We start from the raw sequence: 6,754 nt of genomic DNA, 5'->3' as shown, positions 1-6,754 counted from the left end.
CTGGCTGGGCTGGGGAGGCTCCCAGGGTCACCTGGGCACAGCTGGGAGGGGTTTGGGCACACCTGGGCACAGCTGGGCAGGATTTGGGCACACCTGGGCAGACCTGGGAGGGGTTTGGGCACAGCTGGGCAGGATTTGGGCACACCTGGGCACAGCTGGGAGGGGTTTGGGCACAGCTGGGAGGGACTAAGGAGGGGTTTGGGCACAGCTGGGGCACATCTGGATGGGCTGGGGAGGGTCCTGGGGTCACCTGGGCACAGCTGGGAGGGGTTTGGGCACAGCTGGGCACACCTGGGGCACACCTGGATGGGCTGGGGAGGGTCCCAGGGTCAACTGGGCACACGTGGGCACAGCTGGGAGGGGCTTGGTCACAGCTGGGCAGGATTTTGGGCACACCTGGGCACACCTGGGCACACCTGGGCACAGCTGGGCAGCAGCCAGGCCACACCTGAGGGCTGGGGATGCACCTGGGCACAGCTGGGCACAGCTGGGCACAGCTGGGCTGGGGGTCCCGAGGGGTATTTGGGGTGTTTAGGGGGATTTTGGGGTGGATTTGGGAATTTTGGGGTGGTTTCGGGGTAATTTTGGGGTGTTTTAGGTGGATTTGGGTATTTTGGGGTGGTTTTGGGGTATTTGGGGTGTTTAGGGGGATTTTGGGGTGTTTTAGGTGGATTTGGGAATTTTTGGGGTGATTTGGGGAGGTTTTGGGTATTTGGGGGCACTTTTGGGTATTCTGGGGTGCTTTTGGGGTGCTGTCGGGGTATTTTGGTGTGTTCGGGGTGTTCAGGGGGATTTTGGGGGTATTTTGGGTGCATTTGGGTATTTTTGGGGCGGTTTGGGGTGTTTGGGGCAATTTTGGGGTGTTTTTGGGTGGTTTTGGGGTATTTGGGGTGGTTCAGGGGGATTTTTGGGGTGTTTTGGGTGGATTTGGGTATTTTTGGAGTGATTCGGGGCTGATTTTGGGGTGTTCGGGGCTATTTTTGGGTATTTTGGAGCGGTTTTGGGGGTGTTTTTGTGTATTTGGGGTGTTCAGGGGGATTTTGGGGTGTTTTGGGTATTTTTGGGGTGGTTTGGGGTGTTTGGGGCGATTTTGGGGTATTTGGGGTGTTTTGGGTGGATTTGGGTGTTTTTGGGGTGGTTTGGGGTGTTTGGGGCAATTTTGGGGTATTTGGGGATGGTTTTGGGGTATTTGGGGTGTTTTGGGCGATTTTGGGGTGGTTTTAGGGTGGATTTGGGGTGGATTTGGGTATTTTTGGGGTGGTTTGGGGAGGTTTTGGGTGTTTGGGGCCATTTTGGGGTATTTTGGGGTGGTTTTCGGGGTATTTTAGGTGTTTGGGTATTTTTTGATATTTTGGGGTATTTTTGGGACGATTTGGGGTATTTTGGGGTGATTCTGGGATATTTGAGGATGATTTGGGGATATTTTGGATGATTTTGGGTATTTTTGGGGGTATTTTGGGGTGGCTTTGATGTTTTGGATGTTTGGGGTGGTTTTGGGGGTATTTTGGAGTATTTTTGGGCTGATTTGGGGTATTTTGGGTTGTTTTAGGGTGGTTTTGGGGTGTTTGGGGGCTTCACCCTCCTTGGTGAGGTCATTGAGCTCCTGCTGGGAGATTTTGGGGTGTTTTGGGAAGATTTGGGTATTTTTGGGGTGGTTTGGGGGTATTTTTGGGGTGGTTTGGGGGGGTTTAGGGTGATTTTGGGCGTTCTAGGACGATTTTGGGGTGTTTTGGGGTGATTTTGGGATATTTTAGGGTGATTTTGGGGTATTCTGGGTGGTCTTGGGCTGTTTTGGGGGTATTTTGAGGTGGTTTTGGGGTGTTTTGGTGTATTTTGGGTGTTGGAGGGGATTTGGGGGTATTTTGGGGTGATTTTGTGGTATTTTTGGGGTGTTTGGGGTGCTTTTGGGGTGTTTTGAGGTATTTTGGGGTGGTTTAGGGGTATTTGGGGTTATTTTGGAGTACTTTTGGGATGATTTGGGGTACTTTGGGTGATTTTGGGGTGTTTTGGGTGCCTCACCCTCCCTGGCGAGGTCGCCGAGCTCCTGCTGGGGGTTTTGGGGTATTTTGGGTGATTTGGGGTGGATTTGGGGGTTTTTTGGGGTGATTTTGGTGCATTCGGGGCATTTGCGGTGATTTGGGGGCGATTTTGGGGCGACTTTGGGTGTTTTGGGGTGATTCTGGGATATTTGGGAGCATTTTGGATGATTTTGGGGTATTTTGGGGCGGTTTTGGGGTGTTTTGGGGTATTTTTAGGGTGCTTTTGGGGTATTTTGGAGTATTTTTGGGATGATTTAGGGTATTTTAGGTAATTTTGGGTGATTGTGGGATTGTTTCAGGGTGTTTTGGGGTGATTTTGGGGTGTTTTGGGGTGATTCTGGGATATTTGGGGGCATTTTGGATGATTCTGGGGTATTTTTGGGGTGTTTTGAGGGTATTTTGGGGTGGATTTGGTGTATTTTGGGTGTTTCGGGGCATTTTTAGGGTGTTTTTGGGGTATTTTGGAGTGGTTTGGGGGTATTTTGGAGTATTTTTGGGATGACCTGGGGTATTTTGGGTAATTTTGGGTGATTCTGGGGTGTTTTAGGGTGTTTTGGGGTGATTTTGGGGTGTTTCGGGTGCCTCACCCTCCCTGGCGAGGTCATCGAGCTCCTGCTGGGGGTTTTGGGGTATTTTGGGTGGTTTTGGGCGGTTTTGGGGTGATTCTGGGATGTTCTCTGACTCTTTTGGGCTGTTTCGCGGTATTTTAGGTGGGTTTGGGTGGTGTTGGGGTATTTTAGGGTGGTTTTGAGGTGATTTTGTGGCAATTTGGGGTTATTTGGGCTGATTTGGGGGTGATTTTGGGGTATTTTGGGATGAGTTGGAGGCATTTGGGGTAATTTTGCCATATTTCGAGGTGATTTTGGGGTGGTTTGGGTGGATTTGGGTATTTCTGAGTGGTTTGGGGTATTTTTGGAGTGACTTTGGGGTGGTTTTGGGTAATTTTGGGGTGTTTCAGGGAGATTTTGCGATGATTTTGGGTTATTTGGGTTGATTTTGGGGCATTTTGAGGTGGTTTTGGGGCGTTTGGGGTGATTCTTGGGCTATTTTATAGTGTTTGGGGCGATTTTGGGGTGGGTTTGTGGCATTTTGAGTTTTGGGTGGTTTCGGGTGATTTTTGGGCTATTTCACAGTGTTTGGGGTGATTTTGGGGTGGTTTTGTGGTATTTTGGGGTGATTTGGGGGTGGTTTGGGGGCATTTTGAGGTGATTTTGGGGTGTTTGGGTTGTCTCACAGTGTTTGCAGTGATTTTGGGGTGGGTTTGTGGTGTTTTGGGGTGGTTTAGGGTGATTTTGGGGTGGTTTAGGGGTATTTAGGATGATTTTTAGGGTGATTTTGGGGTGGTTTAGGGGTATTCAGGATGATTTTTGGGGTGATTTTGGGGTGGTTTAGGGTGATTTTGGGGGGGTTTAGGGGTATTTAGGATGATTTTTGGGGTGATTTTGGGGTGTTTCGGGTGCCTCACTCTCGCTGATGAGGTCGTCGAGCTCCTACTGGTGGTTTTGGGGGATTTTGGGGTGATTTGGGAGTATTTTTGGTTGTTTTTTGGCATTTTGGGTGGCTTTGAGGGTTTTGAGGTGATTTTGGGGTGTTTTAGGGAGATTTTGTGATGATTTTGGGTTATTTGGGTTGATTTTGGGGCGATTTTGGGGCATTTTGAGGTGATTTTGGGTGTTTTTGTGGTATTTTGGGGCATTTTGAGGTGCTTTTGGGGTGTTTGGGCTGATTTTGGGCTATTCTACAGTGTTTGGGGTGAGTTTGGGGTGGTTCTGTGGTATTTTGGAGTGATTTTGGGGTGTTTTGGGGTGATTTTGGGGCGTTTCGGGTGCCTCACCCTCCCTGGCGAGGTCATCGAGCTCCTGCTGGTGATCGACGTCGCCCTCGAGGCGCTCCTGGGCCTCAATCGTGTCCTCCTCGTCCTCACCTGCCGGTGACAGCGTCACCAAACGGCCCCAAAATAACCCCAAAATGGCCCCAAACCATCCCAGAATGCCCCAAAATGGCCCCAAATAACCCCAAAATGGCCCCAAACCATCCCAGAATGCCCCAAAATGGCCCCAAATAACCCCAAAATGGCCCCAAACCATCCCAGAATGCCCCAAAATGATCCCAGACAGCCCCTAAATGTCCCCAAAATCTCCCCAAATGGCCCCAAAATGGCCCCGAACAGCTCCAAATGTCGCCAAACAGCCCCCAAATGGCCCCAAATAGCCCCAGACAACCCCTAAATGTCCCCAAACGGCCCCAAATGGCCCCAAACAGCTCCAAATGACACCGAACAGCCCCAAAATAGCCCCAAACAATCCCAGAATGTCCCAAAATGGCCCCAAATGATCCCAAAATGTCCCAAAATGACCCCAGACAGCCCCCAAATGGCCCCAAAATGGCCCCAAACAGCTCCAAATGTCACCAAACAGCCCCAAAATGGCCCCAAATAACCCCAAAATGGCCCCAAATGATCCCAGAATGTCCCAAAATGGCCCCAGCCCCAAAATGTCCCAAAATAACCCCAAAATGCCCCCAAAACAGCCCCAAAATTTCATCGAACGTCATCAAATGTCCCCAAACAGCCCCTAAATGTCCCTAAACAGTCCCAAAATGGCCTCAAATGGCCCCAAAATGTCATGAAATGTCACCAAATGTCCCCAAACAACCCCAAAATGGCCCCAAATAACCCCAAAATAACCCCAAATGGCCCCAAAACATCTCCAAATGTCCCCAAACAGCCCCAAAATGGCCCCAAATGCTCCCAAACAGCCCCGAAACGGCCCCAAATGGCCCCAAAACGGCCCCAAAATGTCCCCAAATGTTCCCAAACAGCCCCACCCAAAAGGGTCCAAAACAGCCCCAAAATGACCCAAAATGGCCCCAAAACGGCCCCAAATGGCCCCAAACAGTCCCAAAATGGCCCCAAATGTCCCCAAAATATCCCCAAATGACCCCATAATGACCCCAAACAGTCCCAAAATGGCCCCAAATGTCCCCAAAATATCCCCAAATGACCCCATAATGACCCCAAATGGCCCCAAAATGGCCCCAAACGGCCCCAGAATGTCATCAAATGTCACCAAATGTCCCCAAACAGCCCCAAAATGTCCCCAAATAACCCAAAACTGGATTTAAACCCCTCAAAATCAGGTTAAAACCACCCAAAAATGGGTGAAACCCCCCCAAAATGGGTGAAAACCCCCAGAAATTGAGTTGAAAGCCCCCAAAGTTTCGTGAAAAACCCCCAAAAATGGGACCAAAAAACCCCCAAAATGCAAAACAAAAGCCAAAATGGGGTGAAAACCCCCAGAAATGGGTGAAAAATCCCCAAAGTTGGGTGAGAACACCAAGAAATGATACAAAAACCCTCAAAATGGGAAGCAAAGGCCCAAATTGGGTTAAAAATCCCAAAATTGGGTGAAAACCCCCCAAAATCAGATATAAAAACCCCCCAAAATCAGGTATAAAAACCCCCCAAAATTGGGTGAAAACCCCCCAAAAATTGGGTTAGAAACCTCCCAAAAATGGGTGAAAATCCCCAGAAATTGAGTTTAAAGGCTCCAAAACAGGGTAAAAAAACCCCCAAAATGGGTAAAATCGCCCAAAAATGGGATAAAAACGCACAAAAATGAGCAACATAGGCCAAAATTGGGTGAAAACCCCCAAAATCAAAACCCACAAAATTGGGTGAAAAACCCCCAATATTGAGAGTGAAAAAAACCCAGAAATGGGTAAAAATCCCCCAGAAATTGGGTGAAAACCCCCCAAAATCGGGTGAAAAACCCCAAAAATGGGGTTAGAACCACCCAAAAATGGGTGAAAACCCCCAAAATGGGTGAAAAACTCCTAAAATTGGGTGAAACCCCCCAAAAATGGGTTAAAACCCACAAAAATGGGTTAAAACCCCCCAAAATTGGGTGAAAAACCTGCAATATTGACTGAAAAAAAACCCCAAAAATGGGTGAAAACCCCCAGAACTTGAGTTTAAACCTTCCAAAATTGGTTAAAACCCCCCAAAAGAGATGAAAAACCCCCAAAATGGATGAAAAACCCCCAAAATTGGGTGAAAACCCCCCAAAATTGGGCAAAAAATCCCCCAAAAACGGGTTAAAAAAACCCCAAAAATGAGTGAAAAAACCCCAAAAATGGGTGAAAAGCCCCAAAAATGGGTGAAAAGCCCCAAAAATGGGTGAAAAACCCCCAATATTGGGCAAAAAATCCCCAAAAATGGGTAAAAAAACCCCCAGAAATTGAGTTTAAATCCTCCAAAATTGGGTTAAAACCTACCCAAAATGGGGTTAAAACCCCCAAAAATCAGTGAAAAACTCCTAAAATTGGATAAAAAACCCCAAAATTGGGTGAAAAGTCCCCAAAATGGGGCTAAAAACACCCAAAAATGGGTGAAAAGCCCCCAAAACGGGTGAAAACCCCCAAAATTGGGCAAAAAACCCCCAAAATGGGTGAAAGCCCACCCAAAATTGGGTTAAACCCACCCAAAAATTGGATAAAAAACTCCAAAAACGGGTAAAAAACCCCAAAATCCGATAAAACCCCCCCAAATTGGGTTAAAAACTCCTAAATTGGATTTAAAAAACCCCAAAAATGGGTAAAAAAAACCCCAGAAATTGTGTTTAAACCCCCCAAAATTGGGTTAAGACCCCCCCAAAATTGGATGAAACCTCCTAAAATTGGGTGAACCCCCCCCAAAATTGGGTGAAAAACCCCCA

Source organism: Corvus brachyrhynchos, unplaced genomic scaffold (genome assembly GCF_000691975.1).
Source record: "Corvus brachyrhynchos isolate BGI_N302 unplaced genomic scaffold, ASM69197v1 scaffold214, whole genome shotgun sequence".
In the NCBI taxonomy this organism is placed as follows: Eukaryota; Metazoa; Chordata; class Aves; order Passeriformes; family Corvidae; genus Corvus; species Corvus brachyrhynchos.
The sequence above is the reverse complement of the archived record's forward strand: the minus strand, read 5'-3'. Positions refer to the sequence as shown.